Source organism: Schistocerca americana, chromosome 5 (genome assembly GCF_021461395.2).
Source record: "Schistocerca americana isolate TAMUIC-IGC-003095 chromosome 5, iqSchAmer2.1, whole genome shotgun sequence".
In the NCBI taxonomy this organism is placed as follows: Eukaryota; Metazoa; Arthropoda; class Insecta; order Orthoptera; family Acrididae; genus Schistocerca; species Schistocerca americana.
In genome coordinates this window covers 473,995,216-474,015,615 of record NC_060123.1, presented here as the reverse complement: position 1 = coordinate 474,015,615, position 20,400 = coordinate 473,995,216, and positions in this window count along the sequence as shown.

The window sequence follows — 20,400 nt, the reverse complement described above, 5'->3', positions numbered from 1 at the left end:
AACATTTGACATGGACCACATGCATCATAATAAGTGGCCGAAAACCAAGTCCTTATAATCCATGACCCCAAGACAATAAGTGTTACCTGTAACAACTCACTATACAAACTGACAATTACTATCAGCTGGTCTTTAATGCATTACAAATAACATTGTCAACTGTCGACTAAACATGTCAGAGTGCAGAACAGTCTTCGCTGTTGTGCCAGAAAATTTTAACATGCAAACGTCTATAAACAATAATGTAAGGTACAGCATAACGTACATAGTAAAAGGAAAACGTATATTCTACCATATTTGGCCCTACGTCAAATGATATCAATCTATTGGCATTAACACAAAACATCCCCTCAGTTTAATTCGAAACAGAAAACTACATTATCATAATGTTCAAGTACTGCAGATCTAATTCAACAATATAAAGAAAACAAAACATTTTCACATTAAGACATAAAACTCTCTACATATCTTTTTAACAAACAGCCCTTTGCTTTAATCATTATAAAAATATATGGGCATGTATACATTCATTGTACCACCCTGTTGGTATTAAGGTACAACTATCAACATTATAATGTGACTCACGCCACCTATATCATTACTGAATATCAAGAATAATATAAACTCAATGATTTACATGAAATATCACCCCCAATTCATGCATAAAAACATTTCAATCATTTGTTCAATGAGTACTAAATACTTGTACCTCAGGGGTAAGATCAAAGCGGCACAGATGAAGTAAAACATTGTCTTAAGTGCGGCTACTATTATTGAAATTCGTATCTGTGTACTAAAACAACGGTTTTGTCTTTTACAAAATAACATTAATTTATAAAAATACAACAGGAGGGAGGGAGTGGATAGGAGGAGTAGGAGGCGATGGTCCTAAGCATCAACACTGTGTGAGTTCAGGTCACACATTTGTAAATGGCGAATATATGGTGTACATTACTGAAACTGAATGCATTGTATTCCAAGTCAGCTTATTATACAATAAAAGATCAGAAATATGTATTAATAATGGAACACATTCATATGTAATATATGTTTTGACTAACATGTGAATAATTTGAACTTAAAGACTAGAAATTAACGTATTTAGGAAGAAAATATGTGTTACCTATTAATATTTCTACATTGGTATAGTGACAAATAACAATCAGAGAATAATATACACTAAAAAGCAAGATCCATAACCATTAATATCCCCCAGGTTGTGACAGTAACCTTATTATAAGTTTATTGTAAAAACTGTCGTAGGTTGCAAATCTGTAATTTATTTTTTACGTTCTTTGCCTAGGTAGTGTTCTAATAGATAATTTTAAAATTAATGCTAGGGGCATATGTCACATTAAAATTAATGTCAACGGCATATCTCACATCAAAACGAACGCCAGAGTGAGGGATACTTAGATACGACGATAAAAACCAGTAATAGTAGTAGAGAAAGCGACCTTGTCTACATAAATATATCACGATGCAAGGCGATATCGTAGTTTCACTCTAACTGTTAATAAATCAAGAAATTAATCTAAAGCAAGTCGAAACACCGTATCAGCTGAAACATATCTGCTTAGTAACATATGAGCAAGTGTCAATTACAAAAGAGAATAATGGAAGTAGGGGAGGCGAGGCGAAGGTCATAGAAATCAAAATAAATACAACAGACGTTAGTTGGTACTCGTAGATCTAAGCTGCAAAGTCAGGTATGCATATTATTGAAAGTGAATGAAATGTTTTCTTATCAGTTTATTATATAATAAGACACAGAAACATAAATTAGCTACCCACTGTTAAATAAATTGACTCTTAAAAACAGGAAATCCTAAAACTTATTAAACTTTTTAAAGGGAAAAATTAATAATAACAGCAGGAAACAAGCTTTACTGATTAACATCCTTTTGATTCAGAAGGATTCAGGATATTTAAGGGAATAGCAGGAAAAAGAGTTCTGAAGAACGTACCCCAGTTTGGAACATGTTTCATTGTAAGAAAAAATATATTAAATCAATGACAGGATTTCAAATAATTAATGACAAACTTTCCAGACCAACATTTAAATCATCAAACAAAGTTTACACCATTTTAAATGCTCATGCACCAACGAATGAGAAAATCAGGACACAGAAAGAGCAAACCGAAAATTTTTGGTAAAATGTGTCAAAGCACCCTAGATCACACTCCATCGGAAAACACAGTATTAGTACTTGGAAACTTTAATGCACTACTTGGCAAAGAACGTCAGCACGAATCAGTAGTAGCAAAATTCCTGCACATAAAGTACCAACGCTAATGGAAAAGACTGTCAAACGTATGAAGTCAGCGTAACATAGACTATGCGTGGAACTAGCAAGGCTGTGCTGACTCGGGATAATTATGTCCTTAAAATGGATTTACTTCTCTACGACCCGACTTAGAGAAGACTAGTGATCTCACAGAAAGGATTAAGCACAAGACTCTTTCACTTTTGAAAACGAGCTCGGTCTCAGAAGATTTACGCAAGAAATTTCGTTTTGGTGCTGCCGCTCCGCCTAGATTCTGTGCTCTCCAAAATTGCACAAGGAATTGCATCCTCTGCGCCATATTGTTAGTAATTTGGGTGGTGCACTCGCTTATAACCGTTTCAGCTATTTAACATCTGTGTTTAGCCCATATATTGGCAAGTGTGCACACAATATATCCAATTCAGTGGGTTTCATTCGACGCTTGAAATCTTTGAGGTTATGAGCTTCGGATTTACTTGTGAATTTCGATATTATATTTCTACACAGTGCCTCTGGAAGAGTCTCTGAGTTTGATTAGTGAAAAACTGCATGAAGAATGAGATTTTCACTCTGCAGCGGAGTGTAGGCTGGCATGAAACTACTTGGCAGATTAAAACTGTGTGCCGGACCGAGACTCGAACTCGGGAGCACACTCCGCTGCCGAGACGAAATCTCTTTCTGGAAACATCCCCCAGGCTCTGGCTAAGCCATGTTTCCGCAATGTCCTTTCTTCCAGGAGTGCTAGTTCTGCAAGGTTCGCAGACGAGTTTCTGTGTAGTTTGGAAGGTAGGGGACGTGTTACTGGCAGAACTGAAGCTGTGAGGAGGGGTCGTGAGTCGTGCTTGGGTAGCTCAGATGGTAGAGCACTTGCCGGCGAAAGGCAAGGTTCTCGAGTTCGAGTCTCGGTCCTGCACACAGTTTTAATCTGCCAGGAAGTTTCACAACTGGATGAAGGCTCGGTGAAGCTATGTTGTCATACGCTGATATCATCGTATTTCTCGTTTAATGGCAACATTTTTGAACAGAATTACGTAATTGCTATAAGTAGTCATTTATCGCCCATAGTCGCCAATTTATTTATGCAGGATACAATATTGAGCACTTCAGCTTTGCAACGAACATGCTTCTAGAGTTACGTAGATGATACATTTGTCGTCTAGCCTCGCTGACGCGATGACCTGAACAGATTTTTGGTTAACTTCAGTTGCCTTCATTGCAGCATCAAATTTGTCATGGAAGTTGATACTAATGGGACGCTTCCATTTCTGGACATCATGGTTTACAGAAACCAAGATGGTACTCTGGGACACAATGTTCCGCCGAAAGCCGACACACACCAATCGGTATCTGTGTGCTACGAATTGCCATCTGCCATCCCAACGCATTAGCGTCCTTAGAACTCTAGTACGCAGAGGATATGCCATTTCTGACGCTGAATGATTAGCTGAACGGGCTGTTTTTAAGGAAAATGGATATTCTGAGAAAGAGATTCATCGTTCTATGGAGTTTGAACCATTTCCGGAGCTGCATGGAGAGGAACATCGATCTGTAGCCTTTATTCCTTACGCTCTGAGCATATTGTTTAAGAAGTTTTAATATTATCAGTGCGCTCCGTTCACCTCCCAAGATTACGGCACTACACGGTTCTGTGCAAGACGATTTGGGGCTTCGGAAGCGTGCCATTTACAAAATTCCTTGTCAATGTGGGAAGGCTTAGATCGTCTGTTCGATTCGCACAGTTCAGGACACGTGCGCGAAACATTGCCGTCACTCGACGCTATAACAGCCGGAAAAATCGGCGGTAGCAGAATATTGCATAAACGGGAGGCACAGGATGAAATTTGGTCAAACTGTTACAGTTATCAACACATCCGGTTTTCGGAACATTGTTTATAAAGATGCAATTAAAATTATGTTGGCATACAATTTGGTTCCTTTTCCTCCTAGGAGGACGGAAAAGGAATCAACCTAATTTCAATTGCCTCTTTATAAACACTGTTCCGAAACCCGGAATTTCTAGCAAGACGTGAACGACGGTGCTATCCCGCATCAATGCAGAACGTACTTCGGTGCAGTCAGTCCGAATGTTTGTAGACAGTCTTTCCGTGCGGTGTATGATAGTGTATGGTAGTCGCCGGAGCTCTACTAAGGGCGGTGACATCAGGCCAGTCTTGGACATCAGCAACTGTGATGGGCGGTGCACACGCCGTGTACAGTATGGAGGTCTGTATAAGAGACGATTTGCAGCCGTGGCATCAGCTTTCAGCAGAATTCAGCAGCGGCAGCGTTCTCCTGAAGATGGCAGACAGTTAGGTAGCCGAAATTTCGAATCTTGTTCATCTTAGGATCCGGCAGCAAAACCGAAGAGCCTTTCAAGATCTGAGGATTTCGAAAAACTGGAAAAGTGAAGAAAGAATTGTAAGGAAAGTGATGAGACCTAAAACTAATAGTAATGTTGAATACAAATTCTGATCAAAGAGAGAGTTCTGTTAGAAAATCGAGTAGCTGATGTAATGAGTAAAAGAAGATTACAGTTTTATGGACACACATACCGAATGGACAGTAACAAACTAACCAAGCTGATCTTCAACTTACTAAACAGCTGCAGATCCAACCCAAATGTTCACCGAACTAACGAAGAAGTGAAAAACACAGGAATTAGAATTGACATAGCAACAGGAAAGACAGGTTTTCAGGAAAGAAATAATGATATACATACATTTATACGTAATATCTTTTATAGCCTACATAACATAGATATAATGCTAACCATTGAGCTATGGAGGATGTTATTTGTTTCACGAGACTAGACATATTAAAAATCCTGTGGCATAACACACGCATTACGAACATGTTTTTATAAAGCGCATTACCTACGGGGTGGGGGGGGGGGGGGGGGGGGGTAGGGGGGAAGAGTGCGGGGTTCTTTGTGCCCACGACAAAAAAAAAAATTAATTCAAATGTATTTAATTTTTATTGTCTTTTATTAACAAAATATCGTATAAAAGAACTACTGATGTGTAGCAGAGGTCCATAAACTGTAAATCATATTTAATATTTTCCACTGTTTTCATTATTTAAGTTATTTTAGTCTTACTTTATTGAGCAACATTTCTTTACATTGGTATTAAAAGTCATTACAGAGTTACTGAAGAACACTTCATTACAATTAAAAAATATTACAGATATTTTAGGTTAAATACAGCAGTTTACATTACATAGTTTCTGGAATCACTTACTCATCACACTCTTCTGAAGCGCCATCACACTTCGAAGGTATAATAGTTTTCTTGCTGTGTTTACTTCATTTGTGCCTCTCACAGTTGTTACAGATAATTTTCGTTTTGTTAACTTTATTGTGCTTCACTGCTTCTGATTGGCTTTCACGACAACAGAAATAGCATCTTCCACTTCCTCCTTACTTTGCAGCGAACTTCTCCCTGATAATTCGTACGAGGATACCTCCCATGGGTGAAACCACACACTTCCGGAGTAATATTCGTTGCCTTTTCTTCAATGTATGGTTTCGTAAGCTGTAGTCCTAATTCTTGAAGAAAAAGCCATTGCTTATTCGACTCTGGGAAGTTGAGCATAAACAATGCATAACCATTTAATGCTGTTACGTCCACAAGAGGTTAGAAAATTGATAGCGCCCACTTTCTTGTAGTCATCTTAGTTGAAAATTTCCTCGCCATTTGCTATATTGTGTTAACACTACCTTTCGTCTTATTATAATATAAATTTACGACCGTTATCTTCTTAGTGTCAATAGGTAAACCAGCTACAGTGTCATAATCTTGAGTCGACAGCAATAGAAGATATTTTTGGGTTTTTCATGGGGATATAAGAAACCATGGTGAGTGGGACATTTCCAGTATTAGAACCACTGAAAGCAGATTTCCTGGAAAATAATTCCCATCTTGAAATGTCTTTCAGTTCTTGAGGTATATGCTTCCTATTAGCTTGTGATGTTCCCACGAGTGTTAGCTTGTGATTCCTCCACAAATCTTCTGTCAAATCAATTGAAGTGTAATATCTTTCCGTGGTGACATTAAGCCCTGACATATATATGGGAACAACCAGGCGTCCCACTACAACCGCCGCTGAATTTGATTGTTGTGGCTCCATGCTGAGAACATATATGTCTGTGAGCATTCGTATAAGTATCCCTTTCTTTCCAGGTTTTTCCTTAATGAAGACCTTAAATGGACACCTGCCACGGAACAAAGACAACATTTCATCAAAAAAAAGTGTGCATCTCAGCTGAATAATATCTTGGCAGTAATTCGTTCATTTTAATAAATACTTTTCGTGTTGCTACAAACTTGTCGTGTTCCCTGCGCTCTAGCAGCACAAGCAAACCTTTCTGAGGTGTTTGACCATAAATCGGGAACAGGTGATCTTCAGCGACCTCCTTCCCCGTAATAATATGTTATCCTGTATATGCCATGAATTCAAGCCTGTCTGTTTTGGGTAACTTCTGTTCCGATGCTTCTTCATTGTTATGATGTTAACAATTTCTGGAGAAGAAATCATTTTAAACGATCCTCATATTGTTCCTGATTTACCTTCAATTTGTATGCCTTCACCCTATTTCAATATGTTTTGTACTTCTCGTATTGTACTATCAGGAAATTTTGATAAAAAACTTGTCCAGTAGTTGTAGGGCAATTGGGGTACCTCCACTAACCTAACCCCTCCACGCCTCCCCACAGTCCAATGATGTCCCCACACTTCACCACCACACTGCCCCTGAAAATGGCGCGAAACAGTGTGTTTGTGCTGAGCGGCAGGAGAGGAATGACATAAGATATTTATTTCTTTATTTGGTGATTGTTCTCCCCACTCTGGTACCCCCCCCCCCCCCCCCTCCACACGCACTTTCCATCACAGCCCCATTTTCTCAGATCGCAAGCGTATATGTTCACCTCAAAGTTTGAAGACAGACTGCCCTAGCCCACAATATCACCACCAGAGGGTGCTCAAAACTACACAACAGCCACCCCACACTCTCAACGCCCCACCCGCCCTCACTTTTCGAGTTTCATCTGCTTGTTTGGAGGCATTGTCAGACAGAAAAAACATTCAGAATTGTACAGCTACTGTGATGTTCATCAATTTTCTGAAAAGCTGAGTGGATTTAAAAATGGCTCTGAGCACTATGGGACTTCACTTTTCAGGTCATCAGTCCCCTAGAACTTTGAACTAATTAAACCTAACTAACCTATGGACATCACACACATCCATGCCTGAGGCAGGATTCGAACCTGCGACCGTAGCGGTCGCACAGTTCCAGACTGTAGCGCCTAGAACCACTCGGCCACTCCGGCTGGCGCTGAGTGGGATTAGTTTATATTTGTGCTGGAGTCAGGCATGTTAACGCACTTATTTTTTTATCTTTCTCACTTTCCAAAGCACAGTGCTGCATTGGGAGACCCACAACTGTGTCTGAGCACAGACCGGAAAACCAGAACACATCTAAAAGTTCATGACCTAATTCGAGACCTACAACAGATCTTGAAAAAAAAAAACGGACACAAAGCAGACCGGATGGCTAAAAAGATTTTCCTAGAATTCGATGCACTGAACTACAAACGAGGAAAATGGCTGGAATTTTCTGTGAATTTTCAATGTCCAACAACTGCTGGTCTAGAGATGTTTTGAAGCCACAATGCCAGATGTAGGACAGCGTCTCACCTGTCCGAATCTGAGGAGACTGGTCTGTACTTGTTTCTGAACACTCGAACAAAGAAGGCATTAGGTGACTCTCTGGCGTCACGGAATTTTCTGTAGATAGCTTGATCTGTCCCTGTCTTGTCCGAACCAGTCTGTAGAGACTCCTTTGCTCACCACAAAAAATGTTTTATGTCTCTTTTGACGTCATGGAGCTTACTGTGAATGGAGTATCCTGATTGGTTCTTAATGAATTTACCCCCCAGAGCGCTGGTGGTGGTGTGGGAACACTGTCCGCCACTTTCTACAGGCAGACATATTACCAGAATTCTAGTAGAAAGTTATTTTTACACAGATCGAAAATAAAAAATGCAGCAGCCATATTGGTCTGACAAACCTGCAAAAGTGGTCTACAGATCATGAAATACAGAAAATACTCCCAGAGGCCCTTAAGCAAGGTCAGTCGGTCATCCATAACAGCCAACGATTGCGAGACACCAGCCCCCCATACACGCTGGCCTGATGCATGACCGGAGATCCCTGTGAGGACCCCGGCCACTTTCCGAACTGGTGTACAAAGGCCGGGCAGGTTCCTCCGGCAGAAAGACGTCCACTAACCGTAGTGTTCCCAGCTGGGCCAGCTTGCTGTCGTGGTTTCCGCACCGAGTTGCGTCCATCTCCAGACTGTGACACTGCAAGGATACATACTTTCTGAGCTCCGCTGATGAGAAATTCTTCGACTTTCGCGAAATAATTTAGCAATCTCGAAACCAATGTCAGCTGCAAACCCGATTTTACACGCCGAAAAACGACAATATTTGTGACACTTATGCTGAAATCACCGACTAGCATATGAAAATATCCGGAATTTCAGGTATTTTCACATAATTTATCGGAATATCATAGGATTTACACGACTGTTCTCGATATAGCAGTATGCTACCGATCGCCTGAACAGTATAATTCTGGAGATGAAGAGTGGAAATTATATCTTTAGAGAGCCGAAACATCAACAAGGTCATTGCATTGGACGTGCTGCAAACCACTGAGGAACTTGAACGTACGGCAAGAAAGGAAGAATGAATTGATTGTTGTTGTTAATAACGATCATCCTCCTTTACCTCCTCTGCATTACTGCAGATGACGTGTCACTGAGCACATTTGTTGTTTCCACTGCACTGTGTGGAATACGGAGGTTCTATTGTAGTTCACTAACTTGCTGTCATCAAGTTGACGTCCCCAGCGCAGAAAACAGCACGCAGGTCGTAGGTTCTGTATCTTGAGGCTGAAACTGCCTCATGACTACCGGAGTGAATCTTTTAATACTGAATACTGGCAAACACATCCTGCCACAGACAACATGACTGTACATGTCGACTGCCTAATCCAGAGTGACGAACAGGAACTTAAATAAAAATTGGAAACACATCCTACGACAGACAACATGTCTGTTCTTCTCGACTGCCTAATCCAGAGTGACGAACAGCCCGAAATACTTCAAGCGCCATACCAGAAAAGGTGTTACCCGAACGCTTCCGAAGTGGTTCGTCTGAATTTTCGTAAGTCTTTTGTTTTTGATTTAAATTGTTTTTAATAAGTCTAAAATCACTGATTGATAGTCAGCTGTTGAGTGATATTTATGTTAAAAAGTGAAGTCATTCCAATGAGTAGTTTCACTAATAATAATAATAATAATAACTATACTTTAACGTTTTGGCACCCTTGCTCCGAACACAGCAGCCAAACACAGAGTAGTAGCATTATGCAGGCGGTCTTTCTCACGGGAATGGTACCGAATCTAACATCTGTCACAGGTACCTCACACCACATTTCGTCATCTATATACTTATTGCATCTCCACTGCTCTGGGAACAGCTTCTTGGAGCCTAATATAATGGCTGAATAAGCCAGAAATATTACAAACCTTATCTCATGTGCAATTGTTTTTACGTGAAAACTCGAAAATAGAGGAAACCTGTAGCTCCACTTGTATTTTTTTAACGTATACCGATATCATTGATATAACAGGTTCCAGTTTGTCCTTGTATTTTACAAAGTCGACTAAGGTATTAATACTCACAAGCACATCCGTTTGTCGTGTCTAGAAAACCAGCATATGTCTCTCCCACCGGTATTTTACCATCTAGATGGAAACAATACATTACAATCGATGTACCCTCAACCAAATAAACACGAGAAATGTACAGAATGGCAGTATACCTCTTAGCTGAACAAGAGGCTTCTGGAATTTTCATACCTTGCGGACCGACAAAGAGAGACATGTAACGACTAGTCTCACTACAGCTCTCACAAAGACGTCAGTGACCACACCACCTCCAGTCGAACAAGAGGCTTCTGTTTGTGGTCTGCAGAAATCAGTCACAGACTGACAAAATATTCCTGAACAGGACGCTTCCCTTAAATTAGTCGAGGGCTCTTTATGTTTACGAATATATGTGGCTAGATAGGCCCTTGTTATGTATTGTGGTTTCAAACAAGTCCTCAGAGTCCTCTTTGTTAAATATATTCACTTAGGCAATGTTTTTCCGACATTTCCAATAATCCGTGAAGGTACTTTTTATAAATAGACCAACTCGCACTTGGCATTAGACAATGCTTCGTGTGGCTCATGATGGTATTAAGTAAACAGCCGTAATGCTTCCTCTGTGATATAAAGTGTTACTATAAAGTTTCTCCAACATTTCCGATAAACACTCAGAATGTTTCCTATGTGATATGAAGTTTTCTATAATGTTTTTCCAACACTTCCGATAATTCGCTAACTCAATTTTCATAATTAAGTCAACATTTATTCGTGGTTGACTGTACGTGGTACCAGACTGTTTCACGTCGCTCATGGTGCTACACAGATCCCCATGACGTTTCCTTCTTAACTTAAATTGATTGAAACCTTATATTATATTTTGGCCATCGATATTCGTGTGTAATTTCTCAGTTTTTCAGAGCTTTCTTTGTCGGTCGACAAATGTGATCCTAGACAGCTCTTTGAATGTACCGTGGCTTTGAGACCTTACTGTGCTCCTTTTGTTTCTCGATCTTGTTTCAGTGATGTTGTAATGTCACTCCCAATCGCGACTAAGACTGACGCACTTTAACAGACATTCCCTTGCGAATCCAGCCACGTGGTGGTATGTGTGGAAGTTGCTAGCCAAAGTGAGGTTTCTGGTGTATTCTTGTTTCTCTTGCACATCTCCATTATTCTCATAGTACAATAAAATCAATAATTTCTCCACAAAAACGTCAGATGGTTTGATATGCTACAGTCCTTTCGTTATAGTTATCCTCCTGTCGGAGACACGGGTGATTAGTTTGGTTTATTGTAAAACTGATGACTTGTCTTGCATTGAATGAATATTGGGCTTGATAATCACAATTCTGCGAATAAGTCTAGTGAGTGCTTTGTTCATACGAAAAATATTGTTTCCGCCTCCACTTTTTTATTGAAATCTGAACGTTAACGTTCCCTTTTCTTAACTTCCCCTAATAAATAAATTGAATATACATACGGGCCGACCAGCTGTTCTTGTACATCAAGGCCTGTGATCAAAGTAAATATTCTTTGCAGTTAAGTACATGAATAGAGATCGAGCGGAAATAATTTAAGTGTTGCGCGAAATAGAGAACTTTTCCTCCTTTATCAAACGTTCAATTGCATGAAATGGTGACCTGCCTCGGAATTAACCGGCCGTTCCCATAAAATCTTCCCTCCTGCAAGGATAAACCGTTTCCACAAAATATTCCATCCTCTTGGATTACGCGCTCATTCCACACGTCCGTTGGAATCACATTACTTTTCTTCTCAACTGAAGAGAATAATTGATTTATGGCATCAAAAGCCTCGTGCTTGCTGCAGTATAATATTTATAATAAATGTTCTAGGTATACAAATAGAAGCAAGACGGTACTATTTCAGGAACAATAACTCTTTAGTATAGGGGGCCAAACCACCTGGAATGTAAATAAACGCTGCACTGCAGGAAGAGAAAGGTCTTAAAACAAATATTTGTCTGCTTGTTGGAGAAAATTGCTCCACCAACATACTTGCTGAGAATTGTTTTTGTTTCATGAAAATCCTTGCCTGAATCCTCTTTCAAGCGGCACTTTAACCCATAATCTTCCTTTTTTCTTTGCGTAATCCGCCAAAGAGAGCGTGTCGCCTGTTTTACCGCGCGAGCGGTAGATTAGCTTGTGAATGCGTGTGTGAGCGTATGTCTGTGTGTATGCTGCGTGCCTAGGTGTTCGCAAATATATGCATTACAATAGCGACGTAATATACAACTGTCTCCTCGCATCAGTCAGTAACAGTGGGACAGAGAGCCAAGCTGACGAACAGTAGGCCCCGCACTGGTGCACATGTCGTGCACGTTAATTACCTGTTTATGTCGACTGACACTTGATCATCGCGCATTGCTCCTGAACCACTTTGTATTATTACTTCGAAAAGAACTGTAGCTACTACCAGTTATGTTTTCTGTTTTAATATCACATATTCTTGACAGCTCTTCTTGCACTTAACGAATTACATTTTAGAAATTATTCCACCCACATAATTTACATTACGCCTTAAAGAAAAAATAACTACTTGAATTCTTACATCTACGGTCCTAGAATAATGTAACCTCCTTTTGTAATGGATGCTAGGTTAAAAGACGCTGCTAATGACTCGAATAAAGATGATATTAAATATTTTGTATTACAGATGAGCCCCACTCACAACAGTTTATGGAAGTTGGGCCCATTTTACAATTGCAGATATTAATTCAGTGCTGGTATTTGTCATTATGCAACATCACAATCAATCAGTAGTGAGGGATAAATTAGTTGCCATAAGAAAGAAACTATTTGTAAGAAAATACAAAGTTCTCCGGTGACGAAAACAGTTGATCAAGAGGTTGGATTAATTAGTTTCAAACTAGGACATTATCAGAGCCGCTAACTGCGTGACAGAGAAAACGCCATAAGCAGATGGCCAGAACGAATGTATCTACACTGAAGAGCCAAAGTACACCTGCCTAATATCGTGTAGGGTCCCCACGAGCACGCCGAAGTGCCGCAACACGACGTGGCATGGATTCGACTAATGTCTGAAGTAGTGCTGGAGGGAACTGACACCATTATTCCTGCAGAGCTGTCCATAAATCTGTAAGAGTACGAGAGTGTGGAGATCTCTTCTGAGCAGCACTTAGGAAGGCATCCCAGATATGCTCATTAATGCTCACGTCTGGGGAGTTTGGTGGCCAGCAAGAGTAAACTCAGAAAGTGTTCCTGGAGCAGCTCTGTACCAATTCTGGCCTTGTGGGGTGTCGCGTTTTCCTGCTGGACTTGCCCAAGTCAGTCGGAAAGCACAATGGACATGAATCTATGCAAGTGATCAGACAGGATGCTTACGTACGCGTCACCTGTCAGTCTATTATAGACGTATCAAGGGGTCCCACATCAATCGAACTGAACATGTCCCACACCATTACAGAGCCTCTACCAGCTTGAAAAGTCCCATGCTGACATGCAGTGTACATGGATTCATGAGATTGTCTCCATACCCGTAGACGTCCATCCTCTCAATATAATTTGAAGCAACAATCGTCCGACCAGGCAATATGTTTACAGTCATCAACAGTCCAATCTCGGTGCTGATTGGCCCAGGTGAGGCGAAAAGTTTTGCGTCGTGCAGTCATCAAGGGTACACGAGTGAACCATCTGCACCGAAAACCCATGTCGATGGTGTTTCGTTGAATGGTACGCACGCTGACACTTGATGGCCCAGTATTGAAAACTGCAGCAATTTGCGGAAGGGTTGCACTTCAGTCACGTTGAACGATTCTCTTCAGTCATCGTTGGTCCCGTTCTCGCAGGATCTTTTTCCGGCCGCACCGATGTCGGAGATCTGATCTTCTACCGGATTCCTGATATTCACGGTAGTCTTGAAATGGTCGTATGGGAAAATCTCAATTGCATCGCTACTTCGGAGATGCTGTGTCCCATCGCACGTTCAAACTCACTTAAATCTTAATGACCTGCCATTGTATGAGTAGTAACCAATCTAATAGCTGCGCCAGACACTTGTTGTCTTTATAGGCGTTGTCGACCGCAGCGCCGTATTCTGCCTGTTTGCTTACATCTGTATTTGAATACGCATGCCTATACCAGTTTTGATGGCGCTTCAGTGTACATTCGAGTTTTATTTCCTTTACATTAAATACATTTATTGGACCATTACTTATGAACTTCAATGGATTACCCATATTTTTTTACTTTGTTATTTATTTTTAACATTAAACGAAATTATTGAATTCTTACTTACGAATACCTTATGACAGCCTGTACTTTCAGTGACGTAGCTGATAAAAGGTTAAAAATACACTCCTGGAAATAGAAATAAGAACACCGTGAATTCAATGTCCCAGGAAGGGGAAACTTTATTGACACATTCCTGGGGTCAGATACATCACATGATCACACTGACAGAACCACAGGCACATAGACACAGGCAACAGAGCATGCACAATGTCGGCACTAGTACAGTGTATATCCACCTTTCGCAGCAATGCAGGCTGCTATTCTCCCATGGAGACGATCGTAGAGATGCTAGATGTAGTCCTGTGGAACGGCTTGCCATGCCATTTCCACCTGGCGCCTCAGTTGGACCAGCGTTCGTGCTGGACGTGCAGACCGCGTGAGACGACGCTTCATCCAGTCCCAAACATGCTCAATGGGGGACAGATCCGGAGATCTTGCTGGCCATGGTAGTTGGCTTACACCTTCTAGAGCACGTTGGGTGGCACGGGATACATGCGGACGTGCATTGTCCTGTTGGAACAGCAAGTTCCCTTGCCGGTCTAGGAATGGTAGAACGATGGGTTCGATGACGGTTTGGATGTACCGTGCACTATTCAGTGTCCCCTCGACGATCACCAGTGGTGTACGGCCAGTGTAGGAGATCGCTCCCCACACCATGATGCCGGGTGTTGGCCCTGTGTGCCTCGGTCGTATGCAGTCCTGATTGTGGCGCTCACTTGCACGGCGCCAAACACGCATACGACCATCATTGGCACCAAGGCAGAAGCGACTCTCATCGCTGAAGACGACACGTCTCCATTCGTCCCTCCATTCACGCCTGTCGCGACACCACTGGAGGCGGGCTGCACGACGTTGGGGCGTGAGCGGAAGACGGCCTAACGGTGTGCGGGACCGTAGCACAGCTTCATGGAGACGGTTGCGAATGGTCCTCGCCGATACTCCAGGAGCAACAGTGTCCCTAATTTGCTGGGAAGTGGCGGTGCGGTCCCCTACGGCACTGCGTAGGATCCTACGGTCTTGGCGTGCATCCGTGAGTCGCTGCGGTCCGGTCCCAGGTCGACGGGCACGTGCACTTTCCGCCGACCACTGGCGACAACATCGATGTACTGTGGAGACCTCACGCCCCACGTGTTGATCAATTCGGCGGTACGCCCACCCGGCCTCCCGCATGCCCACTATACGCCCTCGCTCAAAGTCCGTCAACTGCACATACGGTTCACGTCCACGCTGTCGCGGCATGCTACCAGTGTTAAAGACTGCGATGGAGCTCCGTATGCCACGGCAAACTGGCTGACACTGACGGCGGCGGTGCACAAATGCTGCGCAGCTAGCGCCATTCGACGGCCAACACCGCGGTTCCTGGTGTGTCCGCTGTGCCGTGCGTGTGATCGTTGCTTGTACAGCCCTCTCGCAGTGTCCGGAGCAAGTATGGTGGGTCTGACACACCGGTGTCAATGTGTTCTTTTTTCCATTTCCAGGAGTGTATGAAGGCACAGTGAGTAACCAAATAATTACTGATTGATGGTAATTTTCAATATACATTTATCTTACTCACTCAAAATAATTTTTCTCTAATTGTTAAACGAAAAACTATTTCAACCAAGGTTTTTTTTAGCGTGTAGTTCTTGCTGCTGGTATAGGTTTTACGTAACCCCACAGGGAACCACGTATATTTTGTTCAAGAGTACACTTACCTGCTCCAAGAGCTGTTCAGAAATGTATCACACCGTACCATTTTTGTCAATAAAACGTATGTGTGCGAACGACAAAGAGTACACAGGTTGTGAAGAAACCGAGTTGTTCAGTAACTTGATCGTACACATTACGTGCTGTAGTAGAGTTGTGGATTTTGTTTATGATTTCCGACTCATGTAAACACAGGTACTGTTCTCCACCCCGCCCCCATACACTTCATTTGTTGTTGCGTTAGTGTACAGTACACTGCATGCCGGTGTAGTCGTGTAACTTAGTAACAGGATAGCGCTAATACACATTGCGAATACAGCTTTTATTGTATAAAGACGTATGATGTACACGCATGACGATAAGGTAGAAATGCTGCTGATCTTCGGAGCAAATACGTTGACAGGCAATAATTTGGTACATTTCATTTTTATGTTCAGTGCTATTAGAGAACATTGTTATTAGTAGCTATTACTTTTATCTTGTACTATACTATACATACGAGTACTGCAATTTCCTGTAGGCGAGCACAATTCTGTTCAGGCACAAATTACTGTGCGCCAGACGGTTCCCATCGCCTTCTCGCTGGATGTTTAGTCGTATTATTTCTCGTCTACGTGAAACGGGAAGTTTAAATTCAGAACCTCTAAATCGTCATAGAACACGAACAGGCGAGGCTGCTGAGATCTCTGTGCTCGACGCCGTAAATACTCAAGTCAGCGCATGACGAATTCAACATGAAGTTGGTGTCTCGAAAACAAGCGCTCATAGCCCTCTCCAATGTCCTAAACTGCATCCTTGCCGTGTTGATTTACATCAAGAATTTCAAGGAAATGACTTCAACAATAGGTTCAGTTTCGTCGGCGGGTTCATCAACAACTTATGAGCTGATCCTAATTTCTTCTCAATAGTTTTTTTTTTTTTGTTTTTTTTTTTTTTACCGACGATGCGTCATTCTCCAAAAAAGGAACTGTCAATATGAGATACTGCATTATTGGTCCATCAGAAATCCAAGGTGGCTCCCATAGGTAGAGCGTCAACGTCCATTGAACGTAAATGTTCAGTGCCGAATTGTTGGTGATACTATTACTGGATCTTTCTTTGTAAAGGGCAATCAAAATGGTAGATAATATGCCCGTTTTTTTAAGACACACTCTTCCTGTTCTCTTGGAAGCTGTACCTCTAAATCAGAGGATGGTCATGTGATATCAGCACGATGGATGCCCTGTACATAACGCCTTTGCAGTAAGACGAACTCTGGACCGTAAATACCCTGGCAGGTGGACTTGACATGGTAGGCCAGTTAGTTGGACTGCCCGATCTCAAGACGTTGAAAAACGAGCTTTTTCTGTGGGGATTAGCCAAGGATGCTGTCTACCTAAATATTCCAACAACACAGAGGAAATAGCAGCGCGACATATGGAGTCGTTGATCCACAGAGTGACCATTTTAAGCGTGTAATGTAACGCTCTGTCTGCATCTAGTGTTAGTATCACAGTAAAAGTTGCTAGAAAGGGCCATGTTACGTTTGCATTGTCTTAACTACCGTAATACGGTACTGTGCAACTACTAGATGCAGTTCCTGTACAGAGCGGTACTATTGCGTTCAATGTTTATTGGAAACATGTAAAATGTTTAAAAGCGCCTTGAAGAGATTAAATCATTTAGTTAATGAAATGCACTGAAGTGATATTTAAATTAGAGAAGTCTTTATTATTTGCCACTTCCATAGCTAGTAGATTCGTTGATAAAACAGTACAGTGCGATACATTTTTGAAAAGCTCTTGGAGAGGGTGATTGTTTCCTTCAATAAAATGTACAAGGTTCCATTCAAAAAATTTAACCTCTACCCCGTATCTCCTACATCTGTGAGGATAGATAACACGTATAACCTCAGCAAGAACTACCCAATAATGTTATAAAAGATTGGGTGTAACAATTTTGTGTGAGCAAGCTAAATTAGACACGATGTATATGGACAAGGAATTTGGGTCCAGAGATGCTACATTCCTGTCTAAGTCTCCGTATCGTCACTGCTACAGTTGCGTACACTTAACAGCACTTTAGAAACTGTATGGATAATCTTTCATATAGGATGTTTGTTTCAACTTGAGACAACTAAATATCTCGAAAACGACGCATCGCACGAAAAAAAAAAAGTTCTATGCAGCTGTGCTACAGCTGGCCACCATCTGACCACCTGTCTTGTGTGGGCGGGGTATACTTTGTATTTTCAAATGGGAACCCCTGTTTTATTGCATATTCGGATTCTACGTCAAAAATACGTACGGTTTACTCAAACGATTGTTTCTCATTCGTGGTAGATGGCGGTGAAACCGACGATTATCGAGTGTGTCTATTTTTGCGATTAAGAACCAACGTATTTGATTCTACATTTCATTTACAATGTAAATGTAAAATGTTGTGTTCTAACGGCTGGCATTGATGTTCACAGTTCACTTGAGTGCTGTAAATGTGATTGCACAGTAAAAATAATATGGCTAGTCACTGACATTTCTGAGAAGATAGCTACTTTTATAAGCCCTATGGGCTTCATTGTGTTGAGTTCACAAACCAGCGGAATGCTTGATTTCGGGGTCCATCCTCGAACCTCGCCATCAGGGTGACTGATTTCGGTGTGTTTTTGCATCCTACTGCCGTAACACTCGTGCTGCCGACTACTCTGTTGCCTCCGGAATACAAACCACAGCCACTGTAATAAGGTAAAATGTCCATGAAGTGAGAGCGGCATGCGCACCTGCTATGGTCGCTCATTGAAACCAAGCACTCCAATGGTGAGTGACAAGGGGGCTCGCCGATGTGAAGTATCCCGATGGGAACAGAAGATTATTATATCCTTCTTGTTGTTCCAGGACCACGCTAAACACAGTTTCCAACCACGCAGTGAAACGGCTAAACATATAATATTGCACAACCAAATTTGTAACACTAAACTTCGAACATAAATATAAACCGTTTTAACAGAAAGGCTTACTTTTCTTAAATCATTTACTAACGATTCTGCTAACAGTTGCAGTATTTATATTAGGCGTCTGGTTTCAAATCTTAGGGGTTCATTTTCAAGCCTGGCCTACTTGGACACTGACAGTGCAGCCTCAATAGCCCAGGCTTGAAAATGAACCTGTAAGATTTGAAACTAGATGCCTAATATAAATACTGCAGCTGTTGACACAATAATTAATAAACACTTTAAGAAATTTAATAAAGTTGCTGGTTCCCTGTCAACTAAATGCTGAAACTGGAAAAAACACAAGTCTACATTTACATCGTAAATGAAATATAGAATCAAATGCGTCGGTTCTTAATTACAAAAAACAGGCACACTCGATAACTGTCGATTACAGCACCATCTACCACGAGTAAAGTCCATGAATCCAAGTTGTTTACAAGTATAATATACAAAAGAATGGAAAAGAAAACTGAGGTTGTGTTAGACGACAATCAGTTTGGTTTTTACTAAAGGTAAAGGCGCTCGAGAGCAAATTCTGATGTTGCGGTTGACAAAGGAAGCAAGATTAAAAGAAAATCAAGACACGTTTATAGGATTTGTCGACCTGTAGAAAGCGTTTGACAATGTAAAATGGTGCAAAATGTTCGAAATTATGAAAAAAATATCGGTAAGCTATAAGGAGAGACGGGTAATAAACAATACGTATGTACAAAAGCCAAGAGTGGACGACCAGGATCGAAGTGCTCGGATTAAAAAAGTTGTAAGTCAGGGATGTAGTCTTTCTCCAGTAGTGTTCAGTCTGAACATCGAAGAAGCAATGATGGAAATAAAAGAAGAACTACAGGATATGCTGAATGGAATGAACAAAATAATGGTACAGGGTATGGATTGAGAGTAAATTGAAGAAAGACGAAGGTAATTAGAAGTAGTAGAAATGAGAACAGCGAGAAACTTAACATTAGGATTGATGGTCACGAAGTAGATGATGTCAAGGAATTCTGCCGCCTAGGCAGCAAAATAACCAATGACGGACAGAGCAAGGAGGACATCAAAGGGAGACTAGCACTGGCAAAATGTTCATCTCTGGCTAAGAGAAGTCTACTACTATCAAATATAGGCCTGAATTAAGGAACAAATTTCTCAGAGAATGTACGTTTGGACCACGGCATTATATAGTAGTGAAACATTGACTGTGGGTAAACCGGAACAGAAAAGAATCGAATCATTTGAGATGTGCTACAGACGAATGGTAAAAATTAGGTGAACTGATAAGGAATGAGGAGGTTCGGCGGCGAATTGGAGAGGAAATGAACATGTGGGAAACCTTGACAAGGAAAAGGGACAGTATGAGAGGGCATCTGTTAAGACATGTGGAAATGACTTCCATGGTACTAGAGGAATCTGTAGACGGCAGAAACTGTAGAGGAAGACAGAGATCAGAATAATTCAGTAAAGTTTGAGGACATAGGTTCCAAGTACTGTTGTGAG